Here is a 23,949-nt window from a genome sequence, read left to right as displayed (position 1 = left end):
CCACTGTTGTTGTGAATTGGTGATATGTAAATAAACCTGAATTGAATTTAGGATTAAGATAAACTATTGCTATAAAGCCTCTGCACACACTGCAGCTTTCTTGCACAGTGTTATCAGCCACAGATTACCCATTTGTTCAGTAGTTAAATATATCTCCTAAAGGAGAGACATATGATTTTAAATGCATTTTTAAACATCCTCATAGCTGCTTGTAACTACATTGCAGTCCAGTGCAATTTATTGCTGCTTATGGATGCTAAATAAGACAGACCTGCCTTGCATATTAAAGCTGTGGGATAGGATAGGAACAGGTTTCTTCCTAATGTTTTGTAAAAATTCTTTGCCTCTGAAACATGGGCCCCCATGCCATAACAGCCGTTAGCTCAGCCCCTGACAAAGCTGTTAATGTTCTGCAAAGAATGTGCAAATTGCAGAAACGAGTCCAAGTGTGGGCAGAAAACACTTCTGGTACTTAGAACCAGTGATGGAACAAATTTGGTCAAATTGGTAAAGTGCCCAAAGGGAGGAGGGAGATGTTCCACGGAAAACCAATTCCAAGCTTGGGTGAGCTCAGGATTGTTTGGAAACTCTCCAATCTGGGGGCCTGCATTGAATTGCATGTCAGGCAGAGACTGTTAAATAAGATTAGAATAAGGACCAAGAGAGCAGCACAGGTACCCACAGGATGGCTGTGTAATGTTGAATCACAGGCACTCTTTAACAGCCATACATCAGCTGCAGCAGCGTTGGAAAAACGTTACATGAGGTGACACGTAAACTCAGTGGACAGTTGCAGGAAACACAAGAGGTTTTTTTTTAGTACATTATGAGCTCTGTTTGGAACAAGTCCTACTTCCTGCTTTGATTTATTCCTCGTAGCACCAATTAGGCTATGCCCACTCCTGGAGGAGCTGAATGCCGGCGATGGATATGTCATGGGATGGTATGATCAAAGCAGAAAGAGGAACACAGAGAGAAAGAAATGTCATTCATTTTCACATTTATTAGGCTTTCATGAGTCTTGTATTTCAGCTTGTAAAAGCAGCCACTTCTGCAAAAATGCAGCTTAAATCATAAAAGACTAGAATGAAGACCTTAGAATGAAATGAACAGAAACATTATCATCTTTTGATGAGCACTACAGCGAGCTAAAGTGACAGAGAGGTCTTGAAGCTTACAAACACAGAGCGATCCCTCTCTCCCTTCTCTTTGGTGCAGTTCATCAAGTGCAGTAAATCATTACGTGAGAAACATTTAAAAGGAGCTGTACTTACTGCTAGTGTCTCCGTTTTACACTGAATGGTTCTGGACATAGTAATCACTGGAATAATGGCAGAGAGGGGTGGAGTTGCTTTGTTCACATCCTGTAATTTAAACTGAATAAAAAGCAATGGGGTGATATCGTAGGATGAAATTGGACACATTTATTTTGATGTTTCAATAGCCACTCAACAACTAACACATATAACAGCTATAAAACACTTATGGTAAAAATGAATTTACCAGTGCTCCAACTCACAGGAGGAAACACGGTACTTGTAAGTACTCGTCCATCTCATTATTGAGGCTAATTACTGTACAGACAGCTGGACACTTATAAGCAAGGTTTTGCACGGTTTGGTAGGAGTACATGTGTATTCTTTGAACAAAATTCCAATAGAAGAAACTATACTTTATTAATTAAAGCATTCAGAAGCCAAATATTTTCAAGTTGGTGCTCTTTTTTTTGTTGTTGTTCTTTTATGGCAACAAAAAAAATTTAAAAAGCACTTTAAGGGAAGTGACAGACTTCCATAATCACATAAGTTCCCAATGCTGTTTCCTCATGTTGCATTGCACTTTGGGTCACTTTACTTTCAATTACAGCTGAGCTACTGAAATAAATTTTCACCTAAAATTGTGTTGACCTGTGGGTTTTTAGCCCATCTGGGGGCAGCACAGAGAAACGGTAAACACCAGAAAGCTATATAACATCTACCTTTGAAGCTGATCTAGAGAGCCTACCAACAAACAATTGCTAATTTATACATGCAGCTATTACACAGCAACATTAGGATGTGTTCCTAACCGCTAGGCGAATGGAGGTCCAACATTCACTTTGTTTTGCCTCCTGAGCAAAATATTTGGGTCTTAAGCTGGTAAACACTCCAGTGTGTTCACCAGCTGGGAACTTTGTCAGCCTGGTGCTTAGTGCTGAGCAGATAGCATACAGCAGGCTTTTAGAGCTTTTATCTAAAAATACTTGCTTGTGAAAGTTAATGTTGACGAGGGCTGTGAGAGTGAACCAAAACTGCAAAGATACGGGTCAGAAAATCAAAACAATACGCCGAAAGATGCTAAAGTGTGCCACAGATAGCTGCCGTAGAGTCGGGTGATAATTCCCTGTGCGTTCATCCCCACGAGTGACCCCCTTCACCCTCAATAATATTTATGCATAAATATTGATTAGCGCAGCTTTAAGTTCACAATTCAAAACCATCCTATCTGCTGTTAGGAGCTAAACTAATAAAATATTGACGATGCAAAACCCATCTATAATCAAAGCTACTGCTAAAGTGTTCCTGGAAGTATGTGAAGTGGAAGTCACAGATTAGTCTTTTCCTACATATTTAAACAGGAACAGGCCAAGGCTAGAAATCAAGCACACTATTTCACAAACAATGTAATTAGAATAAGTATTATATGAAGAAATACCATTTTTGTTCAGGTGAAGGGAGTATCTTACTAAATTCAAGGGTGTGGAATTAACAGGCCACCTTCCTTCCAATCATTCTCAACTTAGTGCTGTTTGACTGAGACAGATGGGGAAGGTAAATCAAGGCAGCTGAGTGAAGAGGACTGCTGACAGCACATTAGAGCCTCTCTCAATGAACTGTCACAAGTGCACAGTGAAAGTAAAGTTTGATCATACGTGGCTGCTGTCCTGTCAGACATCCTTAAAAGCAAATGGGGCCTAAGTGCTGCGGAGCTCTGAATGAGCTTGAGATGACAGTTGTAGCTGGTGCAAAGAGAGGGCATCGGCACTCCATCCTCCATCCTGCAAAAGGACAATGAGGTGAGAGGGACTGTGGCTGCATCTCACACTCTGCACCCTCACCGTTGCGGTAAAACCATCTGACAAAGTGTCAGTCTTCCACATCATCATCATCGCATCATTAAGGAGTGGAGCTAAAGTTTTATGCTGCTTGTGCAGAAAGGTTATGAATATGTGCCTACACTCTGAAGCATACTTACCAAAATGGAGAGCTAGATTAAAACTCAATTTTTACCATAATAACTGAGAATGCCAGCCATTGCTGTTAGAGGACAAACAAATCTCTAAACAAATATATTTTATTAAGAGGTTACAACAGTTTCAGTGGCTATAAATAATTCCCTGTTTAGATTAAAATAACAGAAGTGACTTATAATGTGGAACTTCAGATTTAAATTTGTCTTCAGTGCACTGGTCAACATTATAGCATTGTTCCACTGTTTCTCTTTGTGTTGTGGTTTGTTTTGTTTTACTCTGTTGCCATTGGATCTCCTTTCAGCTCATTGAGACATCATATTGATATTGACATGATACTATATTGAACTTTACAAATATACGCTAATGACTTACAGTATGCATGAATTTTGTTAATGGCCAGTCTTAAAAAGTCTTTCATTGCTTCCAAGGAGACATCATTTATTTTCATTTCTTTTTAAAGTGGTCTTGAGCAACAGTTCTCCAAGCTTTCTAAAGGTCTTCCAAAAGCTTCCTCTAGACATTTGCTGCTGTTTCACTCATTTTCCATCCAGTCGTTGTACCCTTGTTCTCTTTGTCTATTTTGTCTATTTGTTTGCTAAGTCATGAATCATTCAAGCATAAAAAAGGAACCCAAGAAGTGCCTAACTCCAGGGTTGATAAACTGTATCTTTAGGTACTTTTTTACTAGCAGCCTGTCACAAAAACACATTATTTTCTTTGTTGAATCTACAAAACATCTCCAAGATAACACAGTTTGACAGGCATAAAATAGTACTTTTGCACCAGCAAGGTGATTTCCAGAGATCTATTAGCTGAAAACTTGCCATATATAGGAATAGTGTGCAGTTTGTCCTTAAAGTTCAGTCATTTTCTTAGATTATTTAACAAAAAAAGAATTCTGTACCCGTAGATATACACTGATCAGTGTCTAATTGTATTTTTTCAACGAATGCAACAGATGCGTTCGTATAAACTTACTGAAGAATGATTCATGGAGAATGCTGACATGGAATGTTTCCATTCCATGTCAACTGACATCAGGGTTCAAAAACACAAGGATGTGCATAAACATACTTTTTTTTTTCCTGATATTGTTGCAGTTACTTATTTTCAGCAGATTAGATATGTGACCCACACATCTCCCGACAGCTGACAATGATGACAACTAAGCTATGATTATGCCATGTGAGTTAATGTTAGGCTCAAGTGTCCTAAAAATGACATTTTACCTCAGATGAACATTGTCACAACATGTCTGTAAGCGTCCAAGTCCAACAATGTTAGATTCACTTTAAAGAAAGTTTCACAAACATTGAAAAACAGGAGCTAGCAGAGGCTAACAGCAGCTAACAGAGGCTAACAGTAGCTAACAGAGGCTAACAGCAGCTAATAGCGACAAAACCAGCAAAGTTCAGGATATCCTCAACCACTGACCACCAGTGTTGGGAAGGTTACTTTTAAAATGTATTCCATTACAGAATACAGAATACATGCCCCAAAATGTATTCTGTAACGTATTCCGTTACGTTACTCAATGACAGTAACGTATTCTGAATACTTTGGATTACTTAATATATTATCATGCTTTTTACAACAACGTGAATGTACTACTGCTGTGTGATTTATTACTGTTACTGAAAGGTCTGCGACTCCGAACTGTAGTAAAGGGACCTCTGACTAATACAGCGGGGTCCCTGTCGGCTCGTAGCCGAAAACTAGCTTTACTTTGTTGTGTGGGTCAACTTTTCTTGCGAGAGACAGAGAGAGGCGTTGAAAGGCTGCTCCAACAGAACTTATTGTTTTCGGAGGAAAACACGAACACGGTCTACAGTCCAGTCTTAATAGCTTACTTACATCTGGGCTCAGGCACTCTTCTTGGCTGCAGTGGTTATTATTATATTTACATGCTTCCAGCTCCCGTTTTTCCTCGATGACAACTCGTACCTTTCCACTCCCCCTTTTCTCCCTCCTCGCGCTCACAGACCCATAACGTGTATGGCAGTCCATTCTCCCTGCAACACGGACTACACTGCCCATGATGCTACATTCTTTAGAGCTATGCTTGTAGCATTCTGCCTGTTAGCTTAGCACAACAACAACAACAACGAAAAGGCGCTCTCTCACCCAGGAAACACACAGTCGCAGAGAAAGAGAGAGAGCGTCGCCCTGTAACCATGGCAACCATAACGCTGCCGCCTGGAACAACAGCACGTAGCTGTCAAACAAAACCCAAACAGTCCTGACCCGCGACAAAATGAAACAGGAAAGTACCGCAGTGTAATCCATTTATTTCAACAAAGTAACTGTATTCTGAATACCACCTTTTTAAACGGTAACTGTAACGGAATACAGTTACTCATATTTTGTATTTTAAATACGTAACGGCGGTACATGTATTCCGTTACTCCCCAACACTGCTGACCACAGTATCAATGTCATGGTTTTTGGGTTTTTTTTGCCAACAACTGACAATGATCCCAAACAAACTGCCACCTCAATAAAAGCATTACCTGGATGGTAAAACACACAATGAACGCTATCAGTCATGGGTTTTCTTCCCCAGGGCCTGGAGCTCAACATTACTGAAGCAGTGTGGGATCATCTTGACAGAGAACAGAACAAAAGGCAGCCAACATCTAAAGAAGAGCTTTGAATGTCCTTCAAGGAGCCTGGTGAACCATTCCTGAATACTACTTAAAGAAATTACATGAAAGTTTCCCTAACAGTGTTCAGGCTGTGTTAGAATAAAGGAGATCATACTAAATATTGTCCTTTAAGGTTGTTAGAATTGTAAAAACGTTATTTTTGCTTTATATACTATATTTCTATGTACATTTCAATAAATTGCTGCTCCTATTTCCCCCCCTTTTTTTTAGCAATAAAAGAACAAAATGAGGACAGCAGTATATAATGATCCACTACAATAAAACAAAGACTTTTTTGCAAGTTATATGAGACACAGGTAAGGAATTTAGACTTTTAAAAAAAGCAGTAAAAATTGAGTAATCTGTTACAGAAACTGAATAGAAATAAATAATTATTCACACATTACTCTGAGCAATTTCCTCAACATAACTATTTACATTTCTTCTTCTAACCTGATTTATAACAACACAACAAGAGCTACGGACTTGTCTTGCACGCGGAGACTTAAAGTAAATTGGATTTCTTTCCTCCATCGCAGAGCTCCCTACCTAATGTAAAACTTGCAGTTCCACTTTAGAGGATGTGAAAGAGTGGGACATCTCAAAAATAGGTCTACTTTCAAAACTCAAACATCATATTTATGTTTAATTTGCCTTCAAGTTATAAATAACTATTTTGCACATAAGGTATTGAGATACTTTTGCTGAATGCAGGAATATGAGCACCTTTGGGTGTCAAAGTAAAGCTATTTCAAACGCAACTGCCCTTCAGTTGTGCACCAGACGGAAAAAGTCGAGCTTAATTAATGTCTCTCATAGCTTCTTATTAGACTCAACTTAGAAAACTTGGAAAACTTGTAAAAACTATAACTTTTGTTTTATATGTTATAGTTCAATGTTTTGTTTTAATATTATCCCATGAGGTGAAAGCTTTTTAGGCAAATCTTTATTGCAGCTTTAAAAAACTTAATCAATCATAACCAATCTTTAATGTGTGTAATTGGAAAGCAGGCCACCTTAAATTAAAAAGAAAGAAAACACAATATGGCTGTTACCGTGGGAATTAGTAGAAAGCACTGACATATATTTAATGAATAACTTACAGGCCTTTAGACCAACAGTGGGTAGAGCCTTGTTTACCTGGGCCCAAATCTGCACTCCTACACCGTATGCTACTTCACTCTTCCATTAGTGTGTGTGTTGAGGCCTGTGCCCACTGTTTAGCCTGGCGCAGAGGTACTTCTAGCTGTAGGAATATGGTCTCCCACATATTTTAAAACCCACTTTCAGTTGCTTCCCAGTGGGCCAGCAAACCTTATCTCTGATGCAAAAGAACACTTTCATAAGTGCCCTGCTGGAGAGGGAAAACACACAAACAAAGAGATATTCAGACATAGATTGGACTTTGTTGTTCTCAGCCAATTTGTTTGGTAGGTGGTATGTGGGCAAATGGGCTGTTCTTTGTTGGGGGGTTTTCAACCCAAATGTACTGTTTACACACTTAAAAAATTTACAGGATGAGTGAGTAGATGTACATGTACATTCGATGCAGTATCATCATTATGCTATTAAAAATGTAAACATTTCCAGAGGCCTTTTTAGGGTCCCAGTGTGAGACCATTTCTTCTACACTGGTGCTTTCAGTGTTGACCATTTAACACTCAAGTCATAGCTGTCCTCAAGGGAGTTTTCCCTTAACAAACATGATAAGCTAGCTCAAAAACGTGGAACAAAGGACAATAGCAAAAAAAAAAACAACAAAAAAAAAACGCCCAAAAGATGGTCCGTCTCATTCTAGCTGAATGCTTTTAACGTGCCTGTTCCTTAGACAGACATAAACTCTGCATCTAAAAGTGGGTCTGAACCAGGAGAAACAGCCATTAGGGGCAATTCAGCTGCATGAAAGTAGTGTCTGACAGGTCCACTCTTTGTGACAGATGCCATTAAAACCTGTAAAATGCGATACTGGCACTTTAAGGTTATATCATTTTACCCTTCAACTCTGGCAGCCCATCTGCTCAAAAATAAGAGCACGCCACTTTGTTTTAGGTCAGGCAACATCAGTTTCTTCACTACACCAAGTGCATTTCTTTTAAAGTCAAATGGTAGGGAATGTTGCAAAAAGTCTGTAAATGAATAATATTTGTTTTACCTACAGTTTGATGTCAATATCCTCTCATGACAAAATGAAAGCAATATGACCCTGATTTAAGCGCTATACTTTATTAAGCTTTGAATCAAAGCTCCATTTTTTGAGCCGCTACATATACAAACAAGAAGCTACGGAGAGAAAAAATACTCAAATGTTCATTGTCGCCAAGGTTCAGATGACAATTATGACAGCCCAGGTTTAATCATAGAATCGGGTAGTTCATTTTCTCAATGTCAACATGAAACCTTGTCAAAAAATGAATTCTGTCTTTCTCTCGGGAGATAAGCAGGCTCCAGTGCACCGGGCTCATTCAGAGGAAAAAAACTCGCAGGTCACAAGGCAGCGACTTGCATGTTTTCTTATTTTTTTTTTCACCCTCTCTCTCTATCCTCCCCCTCTCCTTTTTTTCTGAAAACCACCCAAGAAGAGATTAATCATGAAGGGAAAACTCAACTTCACCCTCTAGCTGCAGGTCACAGTTCTTATTTCGTGTGGAATTGGCTTTCGGAAAGCAGAAGGCCTGCCCGGGGGGCAGGGACCTGATATGAGAGGAATTTGAGAATGAAGCAGAGGGGATTGATTAGCCCACTTCATATCCCACACTCCGTAAGCACAGTCCAGCTGCAATCTAACACACCGCTGAGCTGAATAGACAAGAGAAATTGGATTCCTTCCTAATATTTAACCTTCAAGTCAGCTCTAACAGCTGTTGATGGGTTGCTCTCCCAGGTAGTTACAAGAGGACTTTTTACATGTTACATAGAGAGGGAATAGCAAAGTGGGAATGTGATGACTTTTCTGTAGGTTATTCAATTACACTGGTGCAAAGAGCAGCTAGGCCATTGAAGCACATCATCTGCATGCCACTGCACTGAGGGATTTAATTTTACACCTCTACTTGTCTGAACAGCCTGTGTGAATATGTGTGGGCACACACACCACTCACATACACACACACACCGCTCACACGCAGCACTCACATACATGTGCACAAGCAGGTGTATGAACATAAAGAGCAATTAATGCCACAAAAGTTGAGGGTGCAGCTAATGGATGGATCATATACTGACATAATGACGTTGGCTGTCAAAGTAGACCTATTTCAAACTCAGAGCAAAAGGCCCTCTGCTGCTGCTGTGTTTTTTTTTTTTAATTTCCTTTCACCAGCAGATGTTAGAACAAAAAGCAATGGCTTCAATTCCTTACACTTAAACTTCGCGTAACATACCATTTAGATGTCTGTCTTTCCTCATCTGTACACAAACCCAGATCAATGTATAAAAATATAAAGCACGCACGGATAAATGGCGCATCTCAGTAACTCTTAAGACACCCGTGATTGCAGTGGCTTCATTTACAGGCCAGTTTGATCGTATCCACCCATCATCTCTCGTGCCAGTCTCGGGGAAGTGTTGATAAGAGAGCAGGATGTTATCAGGCTCTTTTTCTCAAGTCATTAAGCCATACAGTTTATTCCAAGCAAAGTGTTGCCCATTTGAATGAGCACATTAGTGAATGTCTTATGATAATTAAGTGCTTGAGTTGCAGAATTGCAGAATCGGATTCATTAGTAGAGTCACACATTTTTTATTAGCACCTCATTCTGTTCCCGGGCTGCTGCAATGCCTGTTGACATGCAGCCTACCCCCCTTTCCAAACAATGAAGAGAAATTCAAGCACTGAACTTCCATGATTAGAGGGATTGTAAAACTCATGGACTTGAAAGTAAATTTAGCTGATTTTTATATTCCCCATAAGAATTTAGGTCAATTTGCTAAAGCATACTTCAGGCGCAGGAAAGCAATCCAATAAAGCAGTCTGGTACAAATCTATAGATAAATGATGCTTCACATTCAATTACAGTGAGGATTTTATCTTTACTTTTCAATGATTTTGTCAATTAGTCAACACAGTGTTTCTTAATTCATCAAGGACTCTGGCCTAGTATTAGTCAGTGTGTGAGCATTTATTAGATTAGCAAAAGCAAGGGGAGAGAAGAGAAACAAATTGGGAGACATTCTTTTTTTTTCCTTGCTAAAATAAATCCACTGGTAAAAAGAGCAGTCCACATTCTCATAAAGATGCTTGTCTGTTATTAGATAATGATCTTCCTGGACTGGTTTCATATCAGCAAACATAAAAAGAAGATAAACAATTCCTTATTCTATGAATTCTGACACACTGACTATTGTGCAAATAACACCCCAGCAGACCAAACCAATCCACCGGGGAACCCATGCATGGACCATGAAACTATACTCTCAACACAGATTAATTGGGGGAAAAATAACTAATTCTGACATTCCCCGAAGAGGTTCTTTCATCTTATAAATACTTGCTGCAAACTTGAGTATTTTTGCTTAAGTAACACAACACTGTAGATGATAGGATTCGTTTGGCTCAGCCTCAGGGGCCCGGCATGACAAAGAACACTTGTTTAGCAACTGCATAACCAGGTCCCAACACGGGCCTGTGACTGTGCCCAACTTCACCTAGAAACCGGCTCCATTTGCATTCTGCCTCTCCAGACACCGGGCGACACAATCTGAGGGGATACAACATCCCAGAGATACCAATGGAAGCTCACACATAAATTAGTCTTTGTTCCCCCATCTCTCCTCCTTTGCTTCTCCCGCTACTGCTCCTCCCCTCTCCTCCTATTTGTCCCATGGCTTCTTCACATCACAGTTCATGCAAAGGAGAAAGTGAAATCCAACTTTAGAGTTTTTCCACCTAATTACAATCTGTATTTACTTTCCCGGGGCTGCTGGGCGACCCAGCATATCTGCTTTTTTCGAAGTCTTGAACCCAATGTTTAATTCAGTGTTGAATGTGTCCTTTGGAATAATGAAACAGCACTGCAAATTAAAGTTCACACTAAATTCAAACCCAGAAAAACTGAATCATGTGCTCATATTGAAAACATGTATCATTTGTCTACAAAGTAAATTAGCCATGTTTTGGAATCACACATCTAATGGAACATGTTCCTTTTTAATCAGTGCAGCTGTTTAGACGTTTAGCATGGATTTGCATGTGCTTTTACAGCTAATTCATTTGGTCCAAACCAAAAACCAGTAGTGTGAAACCTACCAAATACTTGATCCAGCCAAATCGGGTGGTCTTGGTTTGGATCAAACTAAACTATAAATAAAGGCCTTTATTCATTGAGCGCATTGCAAAAAAACAACGTGATATTTAGAATTTTTCAGATCCAAACTTGTCATGTAATATATTTACACACCCAGCTCGTTTAGTTTTTGTGGAAAGTTTGTCCTCAAAAAATGCACTGTGAAAAAAGATGAAGTCAACATCAAGCAATAATGAGCTGGTTCTGATGTTTCTAAACAAGAAAACTGAGATTCTGGGTTTGTCCAATTCTCACGAGAAAGCAGCAGCAGAGAGAACTTAACAGTTTGGGCCAAGAGTAGAAGCTGGATTGCGACCACTTTTGTACATATTTCAGGATGTCAGTGGGGCAATTTGAACTCTTGCTGGCAGAGTTGGGACCACATCTGAGGAGGCAGAGAAATAATTTCAGAGAGCTGATTGACCAGGAGCAGTATGTATCTGAGGTAAAATAGTATTATTGTGCTCTTTGTATATTCAGTACCTGTGCGTGTTTTGAGCTTCAGCGCACCTGTTGCAGAACGCAGTGGTCTGATTGGTCAGATCTGTTTATTCCGATGCAACAGCTTCAGTAAGAATAAGTGAGTCTGAAAAATATTTTTAATGCAGGAAGTATTTGCACAGATTTTTAAATAGCTGGTGTTTAAAAGAATTGTGTGCTAGTTGAGGCAGGTTTGGACTTTCAGACTAACCACGCAAGGTGCACAGGCCATCAGAACCACAAAAAATGAAAACATAGAGGAGATGCAGTTTTAATGAAAATAACAGACATTACAGGTGTTTTCTCCTATGATGAGAGTAAGGGGATGAGAGGATAAGAGAGCAATATTACCTGAAGATAGAAAAGCTGCAGTAAAAATGACAAAGTTTAGACAGACTGTCATTTAAACAGTTACAAGGACCACCTGCCGAAGTGACAACACTCTGTTGTCAGATGCAAAAGCTGTGCTTTTGTTTTAGCACCTAGTGAGCTCTTAACGGCAAAAAGCCTACAGAGCAGAGAAGCACTTCCTCCAAATCGGTCCATTTGACTCAAGAAAAGGAAGACAGAAGACCACTGTGGTGTGGACTCTTTCAAACCCCCACCCCCACCCAATCCTTGACTTTCCAGACAGCCCCACTCTTAGTTGGCACATCATTTGCTTTTGCTGCAAATGTGATCATTAATTTACCCTTCCCAGTGAAACTTCATATACCCATGACACTTTTTTTTCATAGTCTAATTAAATATAATTTTGAAGCTCTTTAAATCCAACTTCATCCAAATGCACAATCTAATTTTTCATTTGCTTTTGTACATGATATAAGACATCAAGTCAATAATTTATTAAATTACTTTTCCCATTCATTTTCTTCTATCTATAATTGATCTCTCCAGCTGAAATTCTGTTGTTCCTCTTACTCAGCCAGTCTACGGAGAGTCTGCGTGACATCACTGTGAACAGGGCTTGTACCTCACCGTGCCCTCACTGGAAAACACACTCACACAACCAAAATCACGCGCACACACACACAGCTGTTTCAAATAGCCTTACAATGAGCATATAATGCCTGTATGTTCACCGCCAATTCATTGATTCTTTCTCTCAAACCAAGAGCATTATTTAAGAATGCACAAATGCATTAACCAGTCCTCCGTAGAGGAGCAGTAGGCTCGATGCTCAGTAGCATCGTACTCTACTAGATCAAATAATTTCTTATTTCTAAACCGTCCGGGAAGCTTTTATGCAGAGACCCTGGCACCACTGTCACAACTCAATGCCACAAACAAATAAATTGGACAATAATATGAATAATTTGTCTATTTGCAAGTAATTACTGGTAACCAAAGATCACAGTTTGCTCGTAGCTGACCTTACCTAGGTATTATTTTGAATGATGATCCGGTTATGTGTCGGTTACACCACAGTGAGAGTTTTGCCGGGAGTTGTTGAATACTAATGATGAACTTCTAACAACAGGGCACCAGACCCTTTCTGGATCTGCTTACAGAGCTCTTTTCTCCATATTCACATTAAAATGCTACTAGTTGGCTTAGCCAGGTGCTTCACCACTGCAAGAACTTCAAAGATGTTTACTTTTATGTTACAGCGGGGCCCTGCCAGGAGAAGTTTCTCTGTGTACTTTTCTAGAGTGGCTTACAAATACTGCACACCATGCTGCCTTTGAGCTTTTTTTCTGGGCGCAAAGAGCCTTCTTCTACCTAAATGACCTTCAAATTGTTTCGGCCTTGGTCTCCAGAGCGATCCCTGCAGTGCAGTGCATCTCACCAGGTAAGAACGAGAGTTCAAAATCATGCATCATCATCATGCAGGGAATGGGAAGTGAACTAACTTTTGCCTCACTAAATAACAGAAGTCCAGGTGCAACCTTGACTTTAATGCATCTTTAAGGTTTATGGCCAACAGCTGACTTAGTGTGCTTTTACTTGGGGTTTTTTTGGCCTCGTATGCAGGAGCAGGTGTGTTTGGTGCCTCTTGGGTAATATCCTACGTCACATGCATCACATAGTAACCATTTCAGTCTGCAACATTCATAGTTTAGACAAGGTTCGATGAAGGATCTGAGCTGCAACAGCAACAAATCAATGTCTCTGTGAAAGACCACGGGACAGCCATGTGGTGTGCTGCCTGTGATAGTGAGCTAAATGATGCAGCATGTGTACTGGCACATTAAAATTTGTTGTATTTCCACTAAAAGAGAAAAATCACATGTAAAATGGTTTTCAGTGACCTTTTTGACTGCTTTTTTTCGACCTAAACTGTTGATGAGTCGAACAGAGAACAAGGATCAGGAGAAGAGACAAACAGCATAAGGTCTATAATTAAATGTTCACATTTAAAAAGCTATTTATTTTGTTTAATTTTAAAATTACAGTGCATCAACGAAACTATTTCCATTCCTTAATTATAATTTCCTTCTTGAGTGGGATTTAAAATCTTCAAATCTTTGAAAATGTGTTGACTTATTATTTCTTCATAAGAAATAACAAATTCATTTATAAAATAAAAGATCAAATTTAAAGGGCCTTTGACCTGGATAGCCGGCTCATTATCGCATGTCAAAGAAAAGCTGAACACTTTTGACAACCATGTACAGCAGAAGAAGATCAGAGGAAGAAATGGGTTGTTTCAATTTTCTCAAAATGCCTTTCTGCGATTGAAATGAACTGAAGGGACATCAAACATTCTCAGCTGCGTAGCTCTCAGAGGGAAGACAGACAAAATTATTTGATGCCATCTGAGGCTCACCAGTGCTAAGGATCACAATACAGCTAGCTGACACGCTGGTGATTATTCATGGCACTCACGCTTATTATTGTGGAGAGATTGAACAATGGTTTTCTGTTGCGGGAAGTGAACAGTTAGAAGTTCTACCCTCTGTCCTAAGCTTTTCTCTCCGCAGTGAAGCAGCACAGCGAGGAGGGATGCAGAAATCTTTCTTGGGCGTAATCACAGTTCAGATAAATATTTACCGTGCAGTCCGAACGTCATGCAAAATCCTTGTGATGCTTTTTTGAAGGTAGGCGTGATTGTTGTATTTCATAGCAAAGACAGATTTTAGAGTCTCACTCATAACCACAGTGATGGCAAACACTAGTTATTAAGGCCCCATCTCGAAGCCTCAAACTGATCACTGCTATCTTGGTGTTTTCAAACCAGACATGACGAGCAAGGGGTGGAACTGACCGAACACCATGAAACAGTGCATGCTTATACTGCGGCCATTATTATCGCCGTTTGTGACTCCAACTGGGACCACAATTTCCAAAATGAACATCCTTTGTATTAAATAACACTGAAAACTAGTAATTAAGAGCATAAAAACATAAAATTAACTGAAGTGTACAATCTGATTTCTTTTTGCAACCAAACGAGCTGCCCCCTGTTGGTTACTAGAATAAAACGCAGGTTAACGCGTAACATACCAACGATTTGTCACGGCCCGAGGCGTCTCAAAGTAACATTAAAGGTACCCTTTCAGGTCCCTATGAGATGCTCCGGATTCTCAATTGAATCCAATAGAACGCCGCTCACGGTGGTAACACACACTTAGAGCAGAGGCTCCAGCGGTCCATTCGAGCCCTAACCCTAACCTTAACCATAACCCTGTCAAACAATGTTTTCCAAAGTGAATCATGATCAGAGCGTAAAACACATTTACATGTATAGATTCATTCCAAACGGCTTTCATGCTCCCAAACATGTAACATACCGACGATTTGTCACATAGTGTTGGTATGTTACGTGTCGGGATGAGTTGTTAAGGCACGTTCACATTAGTTTTGTCTTTCAGAGAAAGAATTGGCTTTTAATGACAGTTTGGGCTCTTTGCTTTATCTGTAGGCTACACATATAAAGAGGAATGAAAATTAACTAAAGAAAAACCATTTGGGGTGTATATATATATAGATATATAATATATAGATAGTTATTGATCCAACATATTCAAAGCAACGTAAAGAGATTTTTATTTTGAATATTAATGCTTTAAAAGTTTCAAAGAGGTTAGCTGAGTGTCTGGCATCGACACAAATTATATTGCTTTTCTCTTTGAAGAGCACCAGTAAGACTTTTCGCTGAATTTCCGCTTACTCTACAGCAACCAGACGCGTGTAGCTCGTGTTTTACCATCTCCCACATCCATCATTAAGTCAAGAATCATATCAATACTCGCCCATTTCCCCATTTGGGGTGAGCTGAGTAGATCAATTCATTTAAAAGGAACCACAGCCAGACATCCGTTTTAGAGATTAGTGCATATATTGGCTAGTCAACTGATGGAAGGTTGAAGGTTCATTAAGTCAATGGAATCCTTAATCAATAAGCAAACTTTAAGTCCAGGCTTTTATGGAAGACTTTCAGCTGCACATGTAGTTACACTGGTAAAGCACTAAGCTATCGTTATCATGATGTTAATATTCTTGTATTTTACTCCCCAACTTTTGTGTATTTTGTCCTTGGTAAACAGCTAGCCTCGTAAAAGGTTCAAGCTATTTGTAACAGGATACTTCAGTGAAGTATTTGGAAAAGTATGAAATGCAGCCTTAGAGGAAAGATTTTTACAAATATGTTTCATAACCTTGGTACTGAGATGTGGTTTTGGGATAATCATAACAGCGATTTATTGTTCCATTCTCAAAGTCAAACAACTGGTAATCTTGGATAGTCAAACACACATGATAACCATCAAACTCATGCTGTCAGTACAGTCCAAGTGACAATGGGTAAAAAGTCAGCAGTATCCTCAATCACTGGGTTTATGTAAATCTTTCAACTCAAGTTTGTGTCGATGGTCCGATGTATCCCTCTCCAGCTAAATCATGGGGCATGCTCAGGCTGTGATTCTTAAGAGTCACTCGTGTCCACCTGAATTATTGTTTGTCTGTAATGCGGGGGAAGAACTGGAATGCAATGAGAAGTGGTTGTGCCCTCTGATTGATTGTTAAGTGTTGTCCAGGAGCCCATTGCCAGACTCCACTTAACGGCCTGCACAGCAGAAAGCAATCAGTGGCTGTTACTAAGGGTCTCGTGGGGATGGGCCCAGTCATGATTGATCTTCAGTGGATCTCTGAAGATGTCTAAGAGGACAGGGTTTCAACACAGTTGTGTTCAGGTCAGAGTGAATGCCCTCAAACTTGAGTGTGTGGCATCATGTCAAGTGAAAACTTTGGTTAGATCAACACAAATAACCTGAAACTCTTTTCTTTCATGGATTTAACTTTCCTTGTGAGGAGAAAATAAGACATATTGATATGTGTCATTGCAAGCGTACTGTCACTTAATTGGCAAGACAAATTTGGGCATTTGCATATATTATTCATGCAGTATGTTAACTTCAAATTGCTGCATGAGAAAGTGTACTCTGTCAAATAGTAAATCCCCGCAGATATACTACATGTCCCCAGGCCCTATTGTATCTGAGGACGCACGCATAAACACACACAGCCACCTTTAGTACCAGGCAGCAGAGCTGTCGGCTCTCCAGTGGTGTGTCAATGTGTTCAGTGACCACAACGCCTGGTGTTAGTCTCATTACAGACGGATCAAAGGGACATGAGCTTCATAGCAGCGGGGACTCTCTTCAGCCCCCCCGAGAAGCAACTCCTCCTCTAATCTCAAAGGTCACATTTAGTCATTCAAATATAAAACAGCGTCACATCATTCACACCCAAGCGACCCGCTAGTCTTCTCCAGAGCAGAGGTTCAAAGGAAAAAACACAAAGCCTATTCCATATAGAATTTAAATCTTAGTGCATGCAGGCAGTTTGTAAAAATGCAGTTCATCTCTTTGTAACAATTAGCTTCTTAATTTCCCATATGGTATATTTTATATAGATATAGTAGTGATTAGAAATATAAATTGTGATTCCAGTTATAGCAATTCATAGATGAAGTGCTGTCCCTGGATGGGGGACCTGAACTGAACTTGATGATAACTTTGTATTCTGTGAAATTACAGCCTAATAGTAATGACCTAACCTGGGCTAACTATAGACTGTATACAAAATATGGCAGAAGCTACGGCAACATTGCCCATAGGTTCATGAACTTCTGTTCTGAAGTCTTAATTTTAGCATTTTGGTCACAGACATCTCTCCTGGGAGTCAAAAGTGACTGTATTTGAACAAGGAGGTGAAATGCTAATGCTAGCAAGCTTGGCTAGCATAGCCATCAATAGATTAGATATTTGCTTCATATAGACAGTTAACCTGCTGATTAGTGCGAAGTAACATATAAATGAATATGTGAATTTGACTCACCAAAGAGTTAACTGAATCGATAGCTGCATTAGAAATGTTTTACGAGGCACTATTAGCATGTCGACACCAACCAGTCAATCAAAGTGGCCATACGTCTAATAAAATATTTATAAAACAAAGGTGGGCTATCAAAATAATATCCTGATCAACGATAGATCAAAGGACAAAAGGCTAAAAACATTTTAAATTTAGCTTTAAAATTCAGCCTTTTAAAGTCTTTGGGAACTGACATGTCAGCCTCTAGTGGTCATAATGGGAACTGCAATTTTTGGCATGGCTCTTTTTAGCCCCTCATGTTGCTACTATATGTTATGCAAGTAAATTTAAGATAAAATCTTGGAACTATACACTGATAGATATTCTTCTATGTTCCTTTTATTAATATTTGTCTTTAACCCGCTTACTTGCACGGTTATTTTCTGGGCACTGCCATATAACGGTTTCTGTGCACATATTAAATTCCTGCGCACATACATGCCGGAATATTGCTTTTGCACAAAGACACAAACACCGCTGTAGTCAGTGCAGTTCTAACAATTAAAATCACACCAATGATTTTTGTCAGTGAATTTAGTTTTCCTTAAATGACTCTGTGAATGGACAATAATGGTGGCAGCTAATAACACTGCAGTGCCAACAGCAGTTCCCCGGGATCTGAGCAGCTGTTCTGCAGTCTATATTGGCCTGTTCCTCAAGTGGAGAAAAAAAGAGCAACCTAGATGAGAATTTTGTGCTTCAGTGGCTATTGAAAGATGAGGCAATAAACTGCTAAACTTGAGTAATCACACACTCCCTGAGGAATTTCTCAAATGGGGATGGTCAAAAACCTTGAAATTTGAGCCCCTTGCACACGACCCAAGCTTTAACATTTGATGAGATTCATTATTATAGAGAGCTGAATACAAGTGTCTGCTGATTACAGGCCCCGCCATTAAAAGTTGCTACCAGCATGCATTTCCATAGCAGATCGTCAATGGGATTAAAATCTCAATTCATTGCAGTCAATTCTCCAGTAACAAGATTTCATTAAAAGCAGGCAAGGAGGAAAATGGACTCGAAAGCACTGAAACAGCTGGACTATAAATTATAAAGATGTGCTTTCTGCTAACTGAACACACCTTCAGCTTGCATATGCATTATTATTTAATGTTCAGAGTAGCTGGCTTTATGTAAATTGGAGTCTTCTATTCTCTTCAGTCCCCTTCTCAATGCCAGGTACTTCCAAACCAAGCAAAGGGAGAGATTATGCAAACCAATTAACATATGAAAATAACGTATTAATATACTGTCTCTGAACTGTATCCAATCAGTTCCTTTTCACTGGCGTGTGTACAAAACAATTAAAATTAAATTTATACTGCTCTTCCTTAACATATTCTGCAGAAAATGGAATCAGTGAGCAAATGCTGACAAAAGTTTTACAGGCCTGTGTTCTTCCTTAAAGGCACACTGACTTTAAGAATATTTATAAGAAGCCATGCTAATAAATTCCAGTCTTTGTTTCTCCCTAATGATGTGTGCATCTGAGACAAAGCAGTGAAATCCATAGCGGTAGCCAGGTGCTAATGAATGGCTTACATTATGCTGTCCACTAATTACTACTGCACCATAAATAAAACACAAGACAATCAATTAGTGCTAGACGTGTGTTTGTTAGTCATGGGAAGCAAGTTCCTCCAGGCCAAGGCTCTCCAACAGACCCGCATCTTCATTGTTTAATATTGAAACAGAAAGATGGACGGGTTTAGCTAAATCACCTTTTTTGAATGTTAGCGAATTCACTTTAGGCAAGCTCCTCACAGAGATTACAAACAAATTAAAATCTGACTGACTGAGTGGGGAGTAAAATGTTAGAACGCATGTGGAACAGAAAGTCCTTTCCACCGAATGAGACAAAAGAAACCCAAAGGGCAGCTGTCATCTCTCTGCTTTTTTATTGGAGTTCTGCAAAGAAGAGCTCCACTTAATACAAAGACCCTTCCAGTTTCCCAGACACCAACTGGCTGACGTAGCACACTTGATTTGAACCAGAGCAGGGAAATCAGAGTGCATTAACACTGCATGTAGAAGGCACTAACTGAATGATCCCAGCATTATGTGGCCTCTGGTCTGGCCTATCTGCGTAGTTTGATGCATAATTTGAGCATTAATGTAATTTACATTTTCACACAGTCCCAAAAGTAAACCGATTAGTCGATAGTTATCTACTAATGTGCCAAGAGGACCCACGCGTCACTTGCATCCAGACAGGGACAGGATTACACATGACAAGGTTGGCCTTGCAGGAACACAAAGAGACAAAGCCTGCCAGAAGGACAGACAACAGAGAGTGGTACCACACACATACACACACAAAGTCTAGCACAAAATCTCGTGAGGTAAATGGCTGTCGTTCAGGTTTGCCAGTGTAGCATTTCTTAGTAACTGGATCCATCTTTCTTCTTTGTTTTCAAGGACCTTCAAACAGACCACACCAATAAAGAAGGAGAACCAGAAAGATAAATCGAGAGGATAAAGCAAAAAGGTTCACAGTTATGTTAACGCCAACAAATATGGCTATGCAGACGTTCGAAGGAAGCATTAGTCAATCTAAAATTCAAATCGAGAAACTTATTTAAAGTAGTGCCAGGCTGTCAAATGCATATTATCACAGCAGAGTTTCTTCTTTTTCATTGGACAAATTAGTGCCCTCCTAGATGATAGAAGTGCTTTAGAAAAAAGTGCAACAGAGTTGCAGTCCCATGATGCAACGCTCCCAGTGGTTACATCTGCTCCATTCTTTCATCTTTCTCCATTGTTAGGTGGGAGCTGTCACATTAGGAGGAGAATCGTGGCTCCTTCCCACCCCCAAGTATCCCTTTTTTCCCATTCCAGCAGTTGGCAGGGTGGCAGGCCCATACAAAGGAGCATGCACCAGGAGCACAGAGGGGAGCACCGTTAGAGGAAAAACAGTTTGGGAATTAAGGTCATTAATTTTCCACTTTCAAGGGCTGCCACACAGACGGAGATAAAGTCAGCATAAATATTCTGCCGAAGTTTCTCCTGTTTTTCTCCTCTCCCCATTTTCATCGGCAGCCCATTTATCTCCATGCTGTCAATTAGAGGCAAAAGCAAAGAACTAATTAGGAACTGTGCAATTTTAATTAGCTGTTTTGATAATTAAACTAATTGGTTCCCTTGTGTTTCTGCAATGTGTGCTGAGAACTTTTTTGATATCTGGGCAGCAGATTTCCTATCCGCTGGTTAATTAGTCACTTTTGCATTAAAAAGGAGCCTTCCTTAATAGCCTTAATTTGCAGTTGAAAAGAGAATCTACCATCAATAATTTGTGTAATTGGTAACCGTTTGATTGTAATTTAGAGGCACGGCCGGACAGCTCGGCATGTCTAATTCCTAATGACTAGGATTAAAGTTGGATTAACTGTTTGGGAAAGGGATTCACTCTCCCCTCTTCCCTACCCACCAACTGACACCTTGTCTACATGTGATTGGTCATGAAATTCAAATTGACTAGGTGAACAGCAGGGTTTATACTGTTTCTATATGTTTATATATGATGAACATGCCAGGTTACATCAAAAAGATTCCAATAATTATCATTTTCCACACGGCATTTGAGTAAAAGAAGAGAAGAAAAAGTGTTAGCAATGTATTACGAGATGTGTTAAAAATCAGCTATCAAAGCCATTTGTGAGCAAGTCTGAGGGGAAACATAGCCGGGATCAGCCACTAGGAGGAGCAGAACCTTAACTCTCAGGGTAACAAAGTAACCAGGCCTCACTCTTGAATGTAACCTTATTTGTGTCGTTTTTACAGATTTTCTCTGACTATAAGCACGGCACATTTACAAAACAAATGCCTACATTTAAGTTACAGACCTAAAAACCTCAAGTCGCGTAGTGACTACACTCTATTTTTATTTTTCCCTTTTGCAATGACCTACCAACCCATTTTTTCCTACAGTACAGAAACAGAAACACGAGGTAAATCACGCAGATGTTTACAGGTGTCACCAGAATGCCAAAATGCATTCAAATATCGGTGGAAGCTGGAAAAGCATGGACTAAAAGCATATCGTTCAGCATCTTAACTATCAGGCACTATCTCTATACTTTTACAACACAGAGCCCCGTCAGTGGTCTGATTAAAAAGCACCATTCATCCCACTTAGCCAGAATACAATTAAGGGACATGGCTTTAAAAGCCCAGCCCTGAAGCCTCTCCCCATCCCACATAAAAGGAGCACTCTCCACTGAGCCTTGCCTGTAAATATCATGTTTGATATGAGGTTTTAATCTGCTTAGCCATTCTGAACTATAGAATGGGCTCATCCTCTCTCTGAAACCCCTGTCCAATGGCTGTGTGCCTGAGGACGAATAGGAACACAACACTAGTGTGCTATCTGATTAGGTGGGGTTAATTACAGAGCACTGTTTTGTAGTGGTTGCATTTGAAAGCCGCCCATAAATAGATGGGCATGGCTAATGCATGCTCAGAAATGAATTTTAATTAACTGTGTATCAGAGAGGCCCACTCAGGGGCCTGTTTCTAGTATTTACTGACCTAGCTGCTGGATGTGAAGTAGGAAAGGGTCTGCACCCAAGACAGAGGGCTGAGATGATGAGCAATACGCCGTGGCCTACCTGGAGCATGTATCACAGGTATTATAATTTATAATTGATCATTTTAGATTTATATTAATGAGAACTACCTTTAGTGAGAACCACTGCTCAACTTGTCTGTGACTTCACATATGTTAAAACAGGACTTTATATATGATCCTGTCAACACCATATAACTCCAAAATCATCACAGACTGATGGTTGGCAAGGAAGCGAAGGCTTTATACTGTAATGCACTGAAAACCCTTTTAGCGTCACTTTTCACTGTGCAGGGCAGTCTGCAAGACAACATGAGCTAAAATGCTCTTCTGGTTGTGCAACCCTGGTATCCAAGGACATGTAGCAGTCACATACATAGTCATAAACATAAAAGATGTCAGAAAACCTCGTTGGAGATGGCATACGTTTGTCTTTTAACATGTGTGAATAAATGTGTGGTAGTGCATCTTTTAATACAAACCATGCCTTTCTCCTCAAACTCTAACAATGTTGTTATGTTACTTAAACATAATGACGTAATTTTATTGTCAAGCCCAAACCAAGCCGCAACAGAAAACTCAAATATGGCAATAACATGGACTCAAAAGGGTCCCGGTGTGTTCAAATACGAAACTAAAATATGATGACCAAGCTGGTGACTTTAAGATACACGGCACCTCTCATCTACAAGATATTTTTCATAGCAAGCAGGCTCTAGTGAAACAACTGTGTCAGATCCACAGAAATCCACATAATGGTGTTCACATTCAAAACTCCACTTCCTGAAGTGGAGCCCTGATGATACTGAACCATTCTTCCCCTTTCCTTCCCAGTTTTCCGTGTGATTGGATTAATTATGTGTCACTCACTTTGCTAGAGGTCAGCAAACATACATTCTCGGTCATAAGTCATCAATCTATGTGACCGTGGAGATGAAAAGTCAAGCGTGTCAGCCAGAACGCTATACAGAGAAGGATCAGCCCATTGATTTGAGGGCCAACCCAATCTCACCACAGCCTGCTGCGCTGAAAACTGAAATTACCCCTACGGGCCATGTACAGTCAGCTTTATACCTTAGATTTGTAGTGCATGATCACATTAGAACGGCCTATAAAATGTTTATTTCAATTGCAGAGCAGGATAATTACGGCATAATAAAACATGCATAGTTCATCCACTGTAAACTAGTGTTAAAACGGAACCTATAATCAACTCAAAACCGGTGCAGTTTAGCTCGCGCTTCGTCATCAAAGTTTTATCTCACAGATAAGCTTTCGCCACGGCAAAGTTACTAAAATGTGCTCCGAAACAGTTCTGAATAGAAATTGCATTATTATCGCTATTGTTTATTACAATAATTTGCTTATATGGGAGCTAATGATGATGTGCCTGGAGGAGGTCTGTAATATGTGTGCAAAATGTAACAG

The 23,949-nt window shown here is 39.8% G+C and overlaps 1 long non-coding RNA gene across 1 annotated transcript in view; it reads right to left on the bottom strand.

The window, feature by feature from the left end:
* Positions 1-23,949, bottom strand: part of LOC113022258 (uncharacterized) — a 136,472-nt gene that overhangs the window by 40,538 nt on the left and 71,985 nt on the right. The gene's annotated exons all lie outside the window — the stretch shown is intronic.

Source organism: Astatotilapia calliptera, chromosome 1, assembly GCF_900246225.1.
Source record: "Astatotilapia calliptera chromosome 1, fAstCal1.2, whole genome shotgun sequence".
Taxonomy (NCBI): domain Eukaryota; kingdom Metazoa; phylum Chordata; class Actinopteri; order Cichliformes; family Cichlidae; genus Astatotilapia; species Astatotilapia calliptera.
The sequence above is the reverse complement of the archived record's forward strand: the minus strand, read 5'-3'. Positions and strand labels throughout refer to the sequence as shown.